This window comes from Lissotriton helveticus, chromosome 5_1 (assembly GCF_964261635.1).
Source record: "Lissotriton helveticus chromosome 5_1, aLisHel1.1, whole genome shotgun sequence".
NCBI classification, from domain to species: domain Eukaryota; kingdom Metazoa; phylum Chordata; class Amphibia; order Caudata; family Salamandridae; genus Lissotriton; species Lissotriton helveticus.
Genome location: NC_136065.1, coordinates 1,373,210,861 through 1,373,225,072, shown reverse-complemented (window position 1 = coordinate 1,373,225,072; position 14,212 = coordinate 1,373,210,861). Strand labels below are relative to the sequence as shown.

The 14,212-nt window shown below is 44.7% G+C and overlaps 1 protein-coding gene across 1 annotated transcript in view; it reads right to left on the bottom strand.

Annotated features, from left to right (window-relative positions):
- The window catches only part of DEF6 (DEF6 guanine nucleotide exchange factor), a 419,734-nt gene that overhangs the window by 88,021 nt on the left and 317,501 nt on the right, over positions 1 to 14,212 (bottom strand). The window lies entirely within an intron of this gene.

Sequence of the window (14,212 nt, the reverse complement as noted above, 5' to 3'; positions counted from 1 at the left end):
AAAAACAAAAAAATGTGTGGAAGCGCACTAAAAGAGAAAGGAGTGACCCTAGTAACAAATTGCAGCCGTCGGACCTTCAAAAAACATACGTTTTTATGGGAAAAAAGAATGAAAAGAATGAAAAGAATGTATCATGAGGGAAAGGGGTGCAATGAAGGCATTTGCAAAAGCGGCTGAACATAGGAGCAGAGGAAGGGAGTGTGGGAAAAGGGAGTGGGGGAACAAGGGAGCAGTGGTAGACGTGGAGTGATAAAAAATAAAACACTGGGAAGGGTAGAGAACCAATGGAAGAGCCGAGAAACGTGATGGAAAACAACAGAGAAAGGTAGAGAGATAAGGAAGGCATTGACTTGAGAAGGGAAGCAGTACACAAGGGAGGGGGCAAGAAAATGCATGCACTCTCTTGGAGGGAAAGAAAAACGTTTATCTCAGAGTTTAAGCAGTCAAAGGATGCACGTCATCTAATAAAAATAAAGGTAAATAAGCTACGCTACACGGGGGGGGGGGGGGACCAACATAAGAAGGTTAAAAAGTTATTGAATAAGAAGCAAGCAAATGAGCTGGACAAGAAAGACAAATCCATGCTCAGCAATGAGCTGACCCAAAGCCCACTGTAAGTGTTGGAGTTATCCACAATAGGTTAGCTAAAGGCCGTGCATAGGCGAGTGCTAAAAATGGGTGAGATGCCAAGCTTAATTGTTCCAACTTTAGCTTTTCAACTTTAAAAACAAAAATGTAGGTGGATTAGCCAATTAGATATGTATGAATACCAGTCTGGGCACAAGGAGTGGAGACAGGGTCACCAAGAGATATTGAAAAGAACACAACTCACTTAAAAGTGCTTCTGGATTTCCCAAATTTGGATGTCATGTTTCAATCACAATATATTTCATGGAAGTGTGTGATTTTCTGATTTACTGTGAATGGACATCTTATGGCTTTTTATGTGTCGTACGGAATCCCTGTGAAACATGGGCGGATGCAAGCAAGAGTGCATGAGAGGAGCAATGAAACATTGGAGAGGGTACGTAGGACTAAAGGCGAGAGCGGAGGTACTCAGTTCCATCTAGTGCCTTCTGCACCATGCAAAGTGTCTTACAGAATACTTGTTTATCCACTAGTAACCTGTGGAGAAAGACCAACTAGGAATTAATATCAAATAAATAAACCAGACCATGTGGTGTCTGACTAAATAAATCCATCAAACATCTTAGACAGGCCAGTGCATTGCAGCTTACCTATGGGCGACCTCAGACACAAACAAGAGAAAGCTAGAGGTAGGTGCTCTTGAGGCTGGCCTCCCCTGAGCACTCCGAGACTGACACCTTGGGATAAGCAGAGCCTACAGAGTTGGCAAGATCCCATCAAGTTAGAAACAAGATGGTGACTCGCATTGTTGACATGGAGTAGGGTGACCAACCGTCCGTAAATTTCACGGACAGTCTGTAATTTCGGCCGTCTGTCCGCTGTCTGTGAGGGATTCTTTAACGGACGCCATTTGTCCATAATTTTAACCGGTCGCACCACACTAAAGCCGGCACAGCTTCCACCCACCTCCCTTCTTGACTTCGATGCTGTACCAAAAGCTCAGATACCCATCAGCATTGGAGAGAGCATTGGAGAGGCACAGCGGGATGGCAACCCTCACACCTTCAGCCCTTGATGAGCTGTTAAGAGGTGCTTGAAGGTGACTGAGAGGAAGGGGCTGCAGCTTCAGGAGCAGGGGCATCTATTCAGATGCAAACAGCCCTGAACGCGTCATGTCTCTGCAATTTAGAGGGGCCTCACACATTCCCTTTCTGCCCAGGGCCCCAAACATCCTAGCACCGAAGCAGGATGTGGTTCTCTTCACAGAGCTTGATTACCGTCACTAAATTGTAAACAAACCTCGGTTCTTCAAACATGCAGTCTATAATGTAATACAATAAAGAAATGGCACAATCACACCCACACTGGTTAACAAAGAATGGAGGACAATCAGTTAAATCATTTCTCTTGGAGTATCTCCTTTAAGTACTGTACATCACAGTGGGGGATGACAAAACTAACATTTTGGAAAGAGCCTGTCTTCTCGTTGTCTTGTCCAGGAGGGGGTGAGGAGCCCTACCCTACCCTGGAAGAGACCAGGATGATACTAGAATACTGCATGCCCACCCCTGTGCCCACCCTGTTCCCCCTCCTGTGATGGCTCCTGCCCCCCCCCCAGTGATGGCTCCTGTCCCGCGTGTCCCCCATGTGGTGGCTCCTGTCCCCCTCCTGTGGTGGATCCTGTCTCTGTCTCTGCCCTGGGTGGCTTCTGTCACAGTCCTGGTACGGCTCCTGCAGCGAGGGTGAAGTTCTTGATGGGCCTCTTCCCAAAAAGGCTCAGCTCAAAATTAATATGAAAAGGTGGGCGAGTAAGTGAAGGGATGGATGGATGGCTGGATGAAATAGTGAAAGGGTTAATGGATAAATGAAAGATTGAATAGATGGATAATGAGAGAGGATGGATGGATTGATGAGTGAGTGGAAGAATGGAAGAGTGAAAAGGTAAATAGCTGGATGTGTGGGTGGAAGGGTAGCTGGATGGGTAAAAGGGTGGATAGATGAGTGAAAGGATGGATGAGTGAAAAGGTGGATGATGAGTGAGTGATGGATGGATTGATGAATTGATAAGTGCACGGGTGAATGGATGGATGAGTGAAAGGGTGGATGTAAGGATGCATGAGTGAGTGAAAGGGAGGGTAGATGACAAAAGGATGAATAGACAAGTGAAGGAGTGAAAGTATAAATGGATGAGAGAAAAGATGGATGAGTGATAGGGTTAATGGATGGATTCATGAGTGGATGAGTAGATGGAGGGGTGGGTGGATGGATGGAAGGAAGGAAGGATTGCTAAGTGAAAGGGTCGATGGAGTGAGAAAGGGAGGATGGATGGATGACTGAAAGGGAGGATGGATGGATGACTGAAGGGTGGATGGGTGGAAGGATGAGTGACTGGGTGGATGGATGAGTAAGTGAAAGGATGGCTGGATGGGTGAAAGGGTAAATGGCTGGATGGATGAGTGAATGGATGGATGGGTAGAAGAGTGGATGGATGAGTGTACAGATGGATAGGGTGAAAGGGTGGATGGATGGATAATGGATGGATGAGTGAAAGGATGGATGAAGGGATGGATGAGTGAACTGATAGATGGAAGGATACATGATGGATAGGTTTGCAAATGGTTGAATATGTTTGGATATGGCTGGGCTTACTTCTAAGCTATTGCGCGACCTCTGATGTGCTTGTAAAACTTATCCAATTGTCCTGAAGTTTTGTCCTGAATTTTGACCTCCTGTCCTGGCGGTAAGGCCCAGGGACCCGATGGTGTCCCAGTTGATGTATACAAATTTGCGCCTGAGACTTGGGGGCCAGTACTAGCCAAAGTTTTTAACGCTGCTGTTCGCTATACTATTCCGTGCACCTGGTCCGAATCTATAATAGTTCCAATCCATAAGAAAGGGGACCGAGGAAACGTCAAAAACTACCGGCCAATCTCGTTGTTGGATTCGTCGGTCAAGATCATGAGCCGTGTACTCCTCGTCCGATTGGAAGAATGGGCAGAGTCTAATCAAATAATGACAGACTGCCAATATGGGTTCAGGAAAGGGAGAGGTTGCATTGAACAATGCCTAAATCTGGAGCTACTGATTGGGAAATACACCCGTGCAAAAAATGGTTCACTTTACCTCTGTTTCGCTGATTTGAGCAGCGCTTTTGACCTGGTGGATCACGCCATATTATGGACTACTTTGCTAGAAATGGGAGCACCCAGGGAAATTATATATTTTCTGGCCCGTTTATACGAGAGGCTTAGCTCGAGTGTCCGGTACGGGCCTTCGGGCGAATGCACAGATAAATTCAGGGTCAGGAGAGGTATTAGACAAGGGTGTGTACTGGCACCCTTGCTTTTCACTCTGTTTATTAATGAAATAGACTCGATCTTGCAGAGGGCACCAGCTGACGCACCTAGAGTAAACACAAGTACCATCCCCGTGTTACTCTATGCGGACGACGCTGTGTTGCTCTCTAGGACTCCCCGGGGTCTACAGCTTTTGATAGATAAATTTGTGGCCTTTATTGAGAAAAGAAAGCTGGTTATTAATAAAAGCAAGACATTTGTGATGGAGTGCGGAGCTAGTAAGGTAAAAATTAAAAAGCCCTATAGGTATCTCATTGACGGCCAAGTGGTGCAGTCTGTGGAAAACTTTTGCTACCTGGGAGTTAACTTTTCCAAAAATGGTCACTGGGATGTCGAGCACAAGGTGGTGCGCGACAAAATGATCAGGAGTGCCAATGGAATATTTGCATTTGCAAGTAAATTAGGTAGTAGAAGGCCTAAAGAAATGCTTAAGATCTTTGAAGCTAGGTGTCTCTCGGCTGCCCTCTACGGAGCAGGGGTATGGGGGGTATCTAGGGTAGAATCCCTACAGGTAGAAGAGAATATGTTTCTGAAAAAATTATTGTGTCTCCCGACCTCTACTGCTAATAGTTTGGTCCATAAAGAACTAGGACTACACCATATAAACGATCTATTATTGTTGAGACCTTTGATGTTGTGGCGTTCAGTCTGGATGAAAGACGAAACCTCATTTAATAGGGCCATTATTGAGGATTGTTTACGCCTAGACTATTTTCTTAAAATCCCATGGATTAAATACACAATCGATTCTTTCTCTAGTGTATTTGGGCTTAACGTTACATTAGATCACTGTTCTGCCTCGGATCTCTCTAAGGAGAGTCTGAAATCAATTTTCTTAAATCATTGTGCAGAAAGACGAGCTACGGATGATCTTAAACTTTCCACCTGTATACGTTATAACCATTTGAACGAATTTGTGGGCCTACACCCTTACCTCATCCAGGTGACTAAAGGGCAACACCGGTTTGTTCTCACCAGGATGAGGATGGGTACGGTCCACCTACTGGTTGCATTCCCTGAGATTAAGATGCGCCCTACAGGTCCATGTCGGTGCGACAATATTTCGGAACAAAGCACAGAGCACTTTCTACTTATATGTAACCTGTATAGCGAATGTCGTAAATTCTTTTTAAAACCTTTATTTATTAAATTTGGAGCAAGAACTGTTAAAGCGGCAATGAAATTACTTTTTAACTTGCATCACCCTGACATCTGTTTTTATACGGCTAGTTATTTACTTAGGGCCATCAGCTATAGGAAAAGCATGATTTTTTAAAAAATATTTATCAAATTTCTTATTACATTTTAATTATTGGAAAACTTTTAAGTGTGTCATTTGATTGTTATATGTATCTTACTGTATTTGTAGCTGATTGCGATTGTTAAAGTGTATTTTCTTTTAATATGTATTGTATGTATGTACTTTTATGGACATGATTTACATGTTTCCGAATAAAGTTTTTGAATTGAATTGAGTGAAAGGATGGATGAGTGAAAAGGTGGATGATGAGTGAGTGATGGATGGATTGATGAATTGATAAGTGCACGGGTGAATGGATGGACGGATGAGTGAAAGGGTGGATGTAAGGATGGATGAGTGAGTGAAAGGGAGGGTAGATGACAAAAGGATGAATAGACAAGTGAAGGAGTGAAAGTATAAATGGATGAGAGAAAAGATGGATGAGTGATAGGGTTAATGGATGGATTCTTGAGTGGATGAGTAGATGGAGGGGTGGGTGGATGGATGGAAGGAAGGAAGGATTGCTAAGTGAAAGGGTCGATGGAGTGAGAAAGGGAGGATGGATGGATGACTGAAAGGGAGGATGGATGGATGACTGAAAGGGTGGATGGGTGGAAGGATGAGTGACTGGGTGGATGGATGAGTAAGTGAAAGGATGGCTGGATGGGTGAAAGGGTAAATGGCTGGATGGATGAGTGAATGGATGGATGGGTAGAAGAGTGGATGGATGAGTGTACAGATGGATAGGGTGAAAGGGTGGATGGATGGATAATGGATGGATGAGTGAAAGGATGGATGAAGGGATGGATGAGTGAACTGATAGATGGAAGGATACATGATGGATAGGTTTGCAAATGGTTGAATATGTTTGGATATGGCTGGGCTTACTTCTAAGCTATTGCGCGACCTCTGATGTGCTTGTAAAACTTATCCAATTGTCCTGAAGTTTTGTCCTGAATTTTGACCTCCTGTCCTGAATTTGTGTCCTGAATTTTGACCCTTTGTCCTGAATTTTTACACTCACGTCCTGAATTTGCACCAATGCCAGTTGGTCACCCTAACATGGAGTGATGCCAACTGCTGACCTCTACCTGCTCGGAGAGTGTGGCGAGGAACTGGGTGCTTTTTTCTCTGTCCCCTGGGCAGTGGCAGCTGTGAAGCACCAACATCATGACAGAGAACAGAGACAAAAGCAGATGGAAGGTGAGGAGAGGTGCTTGTGTGACGGCCAGCCGTAACTGAAACTCCATGGGCTGCGCCTTCGCCCATACTGGCCTCTGGCGCCCAAACCTGCCATGCCTTGCAGGAATGGGTGTGTGATAGAGCTAATACGTGGACTACAAATACTGCCCTAACGTCTGGAGGGCTCCCCCTGTCAGTGGATGCTGGCTGCCATAAATCTATCGCCATTTTGCTAAGAAAGCTAATCCTGCTCTACTTTGAAGTCACTATTAGGGACAAAAGGCCTTGGGTATGGGGAGGTGTTGTTGTGCCCTTAAACGGATGGCATATGGGCCGGGCCCAAGGACTTGATTAACTTTAAACAGATATATCTTGCGACAAGAAGATGTAGCTAAAAAACAAAGCCTGCACCCTGTTTTATCTCCTCAGCCAGACAGGCCTCCATTGCAGGAGGCCGCTTGTTGATATCACAGTGTCAGATCATGCTGAAGGGTCAAGACCTGCTTGAAGATCTGCTGTGTTTTTTTAACTTAACAATTTTTGGAAAGCATAAGCAGAGACAGTCAATCAATATGGTACACTGTTATTTATTCACAATGAACCCGTAAAATATATTCTGCATATACATAACATTACTTATTTTCATATGGTTTTTGCCTCAACATGTGAGGGGGAAGGGTTTGGGAGGGAGGACGGAAAATGGTGAATTATCATGCAAGATGGATAGGTAGTGGGAAAAGGGTAGAGTGCTGGTCTTGAGACCCTCATAAAAAGAAATTGATAGCTGGCTTCTCATAGAGCCACAAAAAATGCAAAAAATGTCATGAGATTTATTAAACCATGCTTAAAAGCCTTTGTAAACATATTTTGCGGAAGTGTAAGCTGGCAATTTTGGAAGTTGTCGACGTTTCGACCCCACAGTATTCTAGGTGTTTGAGAAACCTTAAAACGGGTCTTCCTCAGGACAAAGGGGTGAGGGGTGTCACCTTAAAGGAGCTTAACGGCGGGGTAATCATGGCCAAGTGGGCACGTGGGCTCCACAGCGATGAGAACGGAAAATGCATGTGATTTACAAGGGAAGGAAAAATCGCACGTCCCTTCAAGGAGATGATCAATCAAAGACCACCGTAGTTGGCCTGCCCAAATGCAACAGTCTGTGGGCGGAGAGCAGGATCTTCCGATCTGTGTTGGTCATCCCGAGATGCCGAGATGGCGATTTCTTCTAAGGGACGTGCGATTTTTCCATGCTTGGGACATGGATGTTCCCATTCATCCTCCCATTGAGGATTTTAGAGCAATCCTAGATTTACAAAAACGAGTAAACCAGGGAATGCATCAAAATGCCATGCCTTTCGAGGTCAGGCGTACTAAGACAACTTATGTTCATTTAGCCTCATTTCTTCCACTTTCTATGTGTGCTGCACACAGAAAGAGGAAAAAGCCTAAAAGAATTGTTTTGTGCAGGAAGGTGTCCCTTCCAGCACAAACGCAATCCTGACTAAAACAGGCGCCCTTGCACAATGACCCAAGGGTGCCTGTGTTAGCGGTAGGCTGCACTCAGTGTGCCAGCGAAGGGAGAGAGCAGGAATGCATCATATCTTAATGGATATGGCGCATTCCTGCCTTTGCCCTGTAACACAACTCAGTGCAGCAAATTGTCTTTCCGCATTGCGTTGCGTGACTTGTTAGTAAATCTGCCCCACGGTGTCTATGCAAACTGATGATATGCTGACCTACCTCTGAGATCCAGAGGGGTGAGTTCTAATACTGATGCATATAATAGAAAGGTATGGGAACATATCTAGTTTCCAAATTAACTATGAAGAATCCAAAACTTTTCCCTAAATAGGAAAAGTAACTGGGATGCTGCGACACTGGTTAGTCAATGAGAGCTAAGTAGCTTTATGCATCTACAAATATGCCTATTTCGTGTTAAAAAAAGGGCAGGTACAGGACCAAATGGGGAGAGCAATGGCTACCCTCCGAAGCACAGTAAAATTGTGACCTGTACACCAGTTATCAAGCCTGGGCCAAATAACTTTGATCACAATGGTGGTTCAACAAGATATCTTTACATACTGCAAAATACAACGGGTCCCAGTCCAATGGGTGTATTCCGAGAACTTGATACCGTTATGGGAAAACTAGTATGGGCTGGGGGAATAGCAGAGTTAAGCTGGAGATATTACATGGGAATAGAGTGGACTAGGACTACCAGATATGCTCCTAAACTATGCTGGTGCCCAGCTGCAACACGCAGTACATTGATTGGATGACCAGTCTAACTGGGAGAAGACACTGCCATCTTGGACATACCTGCCAGGCATGCTGCAAAAGCATTAATGATGGGTAACACCATATCAGCAGAGTATCCGTACGCAGTTCGTTAGGTAGCAAATGTACGCGAGAAAGTTGTCCAGATATACCCAGGAAGCCTCCCTTTGCAGTAGACCCGACACTAGACACTATGGATTATCGGATCTTTTAGAAATATTATGAATGAGATGAGTGATCTCTACATCAGTAGCAAATGTTCTACTTTTAAAGAAGACATTTTTGTTGTTGGCAGAGGGTAATTCTTGCAACATGCCAAAACAGCCCAAGTAGCTAAAGAAATCTGGATATCCTTCCCTTTTCCAATACTCGCATCAAGGAAATTATTTTAGGCCTGGGTGGAGGACGCAAATTAATCAGAAATAAGGCATTAAGACAAGATAAAGGCATTGGTGTGGCTTATATTAACAAACTATAGTCAGACACGCCCAGACCAGGTAACAGAGAAGGGATGGGTAGAGGCCTGTGAACAGGTTATTCACAAATGTTAGATAGAAGTTCACACAATTTAATTATTTACATAGAACATACCTTACCCTACAAAAACTAAAATATATCCTGATAGTAACGTGTCCTGTAAAAGCTGTGGAAAGTTGAAGATGGGATTAGTATGGGACAGTCCTGTTATACAAAATATTCTGGATAAAGTGGTGAATGTTCTGAGAACAGTAACAGGCAATCTACTGGAAAAACAACGAAACATTGTCTGCTAAGTACTTATCCCGTAAAGAAGAAAAATAAGATGAAAAAATAATTTGAGTCATTGGATACAGTGTTGGCTAGGCAACAGGTCGCTATTGATTGGAAATGAGAAACTTCAGCCAATGTATGAAAGCTGGAAAAAAGAGGTTCTGGAATTGGCAATGGCTGAGGCACAACATATTACATTTACATGCATTGATCAAAAAGTGATAAAAGATTTAGTAGACTGGTCAGGAAGGCTACGATGACTGACGGACCCTCCAGACACACGTCCTCCTTGAACAGTAAACTCCTTATGACATCAGATGTGAATTTGAACACTTCACGTGGGTGAAGCAGAGGAATACTTGACAAATGTAACCCGGTTATACTGAATTGGGGTTTTATTCTATAACACTGGACATCTATGTGCCGATGTCATTTGGAAGCCACAAACAGAGCACTGATTTATTGAGTTGCAATTTAGATTATACACTGTAAAAGCCTAATCAACAGATTAAAAAAAAGGTTTAGACAGACCCAAAGCATTTATTGACATGAACAATACCTCTTTTTCTAGAACACCGAGCATTTACTATGGCCGCACCTAAAAAGGCATATAGGTACTAAACCTCTTCCAATTGTAGTTGTCAGGCAGCTGACAAAGTAAAACCTCATTTCTATTGTATTTATCTAATAGTTCAACATTTAATACCCCTTAATAAGGTGTTTGCCATAGAGGTCACAATGTAAAACCCATTCTTACAGTACTTTAAAAAAAACTGTTTTGCAACACAGTGCAAGGGTGACTGCGTCGCAGGGAAGGATTGTTTGACACCTTCCTGCACATAAACAATCCATAATGGCGATTTGTTACTTCTATGTATGCTGTATTCTGCAGCACACAGAGAAGCAGCAAAACGTCATTATTTAATGATTGTTTTTGTGCAGGAAGGGACACCTTTCTGCACATAAACAATCCTTAATGGTGTTTTGCTCTTTCTATGTTGTGCGATTCTAACGCCTGCTCTTGCATGGTGTTAGTTTTTGGCGCTCCCTCAGATTTACACTTCCTTGTAAATCTGGGGCAGCGTCAAAAAGCAATGGGTGTTGCGGTGGAACGCCCACATCAACACCCATTGCATGGCCCTTTCCAGCCGCGTAGCTAGGGGGGGGCGGTCCGCCCCAGGCGGCACCATTTTGGAGGCGGCAGTGAAGTGCAAGCACACCTGCTTGCAGACAAACACACAGCGCAGGCGGTATGTCCCAGGCAGGGCCGTCAATCCTGTAAAGCGCGAAAGCGCTACCAATGACGGCCCTGGGTATCTGTTTGGCCAGCCCCCGCCCGCGCTGTAGCAGTGGCGCAGACTAGTGCGTGCGCAGTGCGCTCTCTTGAGTTGACTGTTGGTGCTTGCGTGCACTGGGCCTGGCCTGCCATCTGTGCCGCCTCGAGTCGAGTCGAGAGACACACCGACACCGACAGACAAATTAAGGTAAAGCGAAAATTAATTCCATTTGAATTTTTATCCAGCAACCCACTTGCCGAATTGACGTAACGTTTGTTCTTATACCTGCGTGTCTAGCATATCAGGGTCGTAACACAGGCCCACGCAGCCCCCGCATTGCGGAGGGGCCCGGCCATGCAGCCAGTAAGCACTTCACATCCGTCTGGGATGTGAAGTGCTTACATAACTTGTGTTAGGTTCCCCATCATTACACCTCGCTGTGGCCTCTTTTCCAAATTAAATAGTGCTCCGTGGGTCTTCGCTCTTTTAGGGTGGGGGCATGGGGCTGGTAACCATTGTGAAGCGCATTTCAGCAGAATTAAAAGTGCGCGCGTGAGGCATCCCGGAAATGACTAGAGAGATTGCGTGGCCACCGGCAATAATTTAATTTTGCCTTGTCCTGTTTCCTGCCGCCCATTCGCGCCTACCACTGGAGCTGCAGGGCAGGCATCAGGTGAGTGTTGGAGAGAGGAGCCTCAGAGGGTGGGGTGGGATGCATCCTGGGGTCATTAAAACGTAATTTTTTAGGTCCCGCAGCAGCCCTCGTGTTCCAGGGCCCCATCGGCTCTGTAGCACACACACACACAGAGGAGACACTGTTGTCTGCGTGTACTTTGAGGTTTCCTCGGGGAACGAACGGACGCTCACTTTTGAAGTAATTGAGGCAAGTTTTGTTGCTTTATTAATGTCGGTGGTTGCAGCTGCAGGAGGTGGGCATTTAGACTCAGTTTTAGGGACTGGCATTTCCTCACGTAACAGAGGGAGAGAGGCCCGAGTCGTCCTGAGGTTATGCTCCAGATTGATTTTGCCGTCAGGCAGGCCACACTTTGCCTGGCAATATGTGTTTTGTTTTTCGGTCAGCCATTTGTTTGTAGTTGCAGTTGGGGCCTCACATATGCATATCCTGTTGGGGCCCTCCATGTGCGTTGCAGGGGGGCCCCCTCAAGTTTCGTTACGCCACTGTAGCATATATTGCAGTATTATACCTCAAATTGTACTTTGTTTTCTCTTGTAACCTAACCTGCACACTTGTCACTTTTTCCTCCTGTAATGCACTGTTTGCTACCTCATTTATTTTGTTTGCTCACGCACAGCTCTGTGGTCCACATAGGCTCCTGCTGGGTGGTGAAGAGGTACCATTTGCACTCAACTGGAGCCTTATTGAGTTAGGCAGCAAATTATTCACTTACTGTACAGTCGATGCACCTAGTAGTGCTCATTATTTTTTCTGTGGTTTTTGGAACATTTTATTACAAAAGTATACACAAGCAGCTAAATTAAAATGAATTTTGGAAATAAGTAAGTAAGCAGCATACTTTGCAACCGGTAATGATATAGGGGTTCTACAGGAGCATAATATAAGCAAAAGCACGAGCTCAGCCTCATAAGACAATATAGGAAAGAAATTAAAGATAGCAAAATAAGTAAAAGAAGATAGATGGATATGGTGATTCAATCATGATTTGTTGTTGGACTTTGATATATGATGCATAGGGGTAGTAGGTGATTGTAGGCTCGTTGATGGAATCTAAAGTCCCTAGGTGGACAGGAGTGGGAACTTGATAAGCAGCCATAAAGGGTGAGATGGCATTGCACTAGTATTTGCGTATTGTTTAGTAGATGTGGGAAAGTGCCTTATTTTAGATCGTTCCTAAATCTTAGGTATTCTAAAAAGTTGTAAATTAATCTAGGAAACATGTCTCATGGTATATTAGCTGCTTGGAGTGAGAAGGGTGTCATTTCCCCTCTTGTGGAAAGGGGAGGTGTCTAGATACTGACTCTAGGTTTTGGTCATGGACATTCATGTCTCATGTAAGCTCAGTAGGTGATTTTGTGGACCATGCCAAGCCCTTCGAAGAAAATCCTCTGAGAAACTGGGGACTATTGGAGGTGTGACATACGTTACTAAGCTCTGTGGCTGTAAGATGTAGAAGAAGCCTTACTGCTGCCTTTTGTACATGCTGGGTTTTGCACTTGAGTAACAGAGCAAGGCCTACATACAGTCCACTGGATTCTTCTATTTCTGTCACTATGCTGGGTAATATGTGGAGATCTTAATCCTGGAAATTTATGTAAGGTTTTTATTCAGTAGGGTCTTGAGGAAGAAAAAGGATTCTTTCCATATTGTTTTGACGTGTTAACGTGTGAGATGAATAGCTGGATGGAGATAAGGATGGATGGAGAGAAGAGTGAGTGTGAGCGTAGCTAGGTGGGGTTGGTCCGCCCCAGGCGGCACTATTTTGGGGACGGGGCTGTCTAGACCTGGACCGTGTCATGTATGTGCATGTAACTTGCATGATCGAGGTAACTATTAGCGGCGATACTACGTGTCTCTCGGACCTCTTTCAGGTGCTCGCCGTCCTTTTTCCCGAGCACCCTCCCAGGGGGGCGGCAATCTGAAGGATAGCCCCGGGCGCCACAAGCTCTAGCTACGCCCCTGGCCCTTTCACATTTAGTGATGTGTGTAAAGGGGCCGTATTCACAAGACAACCTTAAGCCACAAAAAGTGGCTTAATGCCGCGTTGTAAAAATAGAGAAGGGCATAGCGTCACCAGAACGTTGCTAAAGGTAACGTTCTGGTGGCTCTATTTGCTTGTAAATATACCCCATAGTGTCCTCTGCCCCCATACACCAGCCCATATTTGCAGTCCAGTCCCCCTATCTCAGAACCACAGCTGAGTAATGCCCACAATTAGGGCCACATTGTAGAACAGCAGTATATATTTCACAACGGTCTGATCCCCCCCAAATCTTCAGAGTTACCAACACAGGGCGAAGGTCCACTGCTACTCCTGGTGAGATGCTCCTCCCCACCTAGGTTCACAATGTTTGTATGTGAGGGCAGTCCCACAATGTGTAAAGCATCATTCCCATATGGCCGCACACTTGTAGACATTTATCATTGTCTGTTTTCCCCAAATGGAACAACCTTGTCCTGGTAAAGTATGTCCTGTACAGTATCTTAAACAGCACCAAGCAGAACTCTGCCCTGATGGCTACCTCGCATGGGCATCGAGTTGCCTCATCTCCTATCCTCTAGGATACCCAGGTCTCTTTTCCATCTCTCTTTCAATGCCTATAAGGGGGGCTGGCAATTTGATATAAGTGCATTATAGATCTGGGAAATTGTATGTCTTTTAATGCCTGGAAGTGGGGCTGGCAATATAATATAAGTGTTTCATATATCTGGGAATTTGTATGTCTTTTAATGCCTGGAAGTGGGGCTGGCAATATAATAGATCTGGGAAATTGTATGTTTATGTATGGGGGCTGGAATCAAAATAAGGCGATCATTGGAGTTGTGTGGCACTCTGTTTAAGCTACGT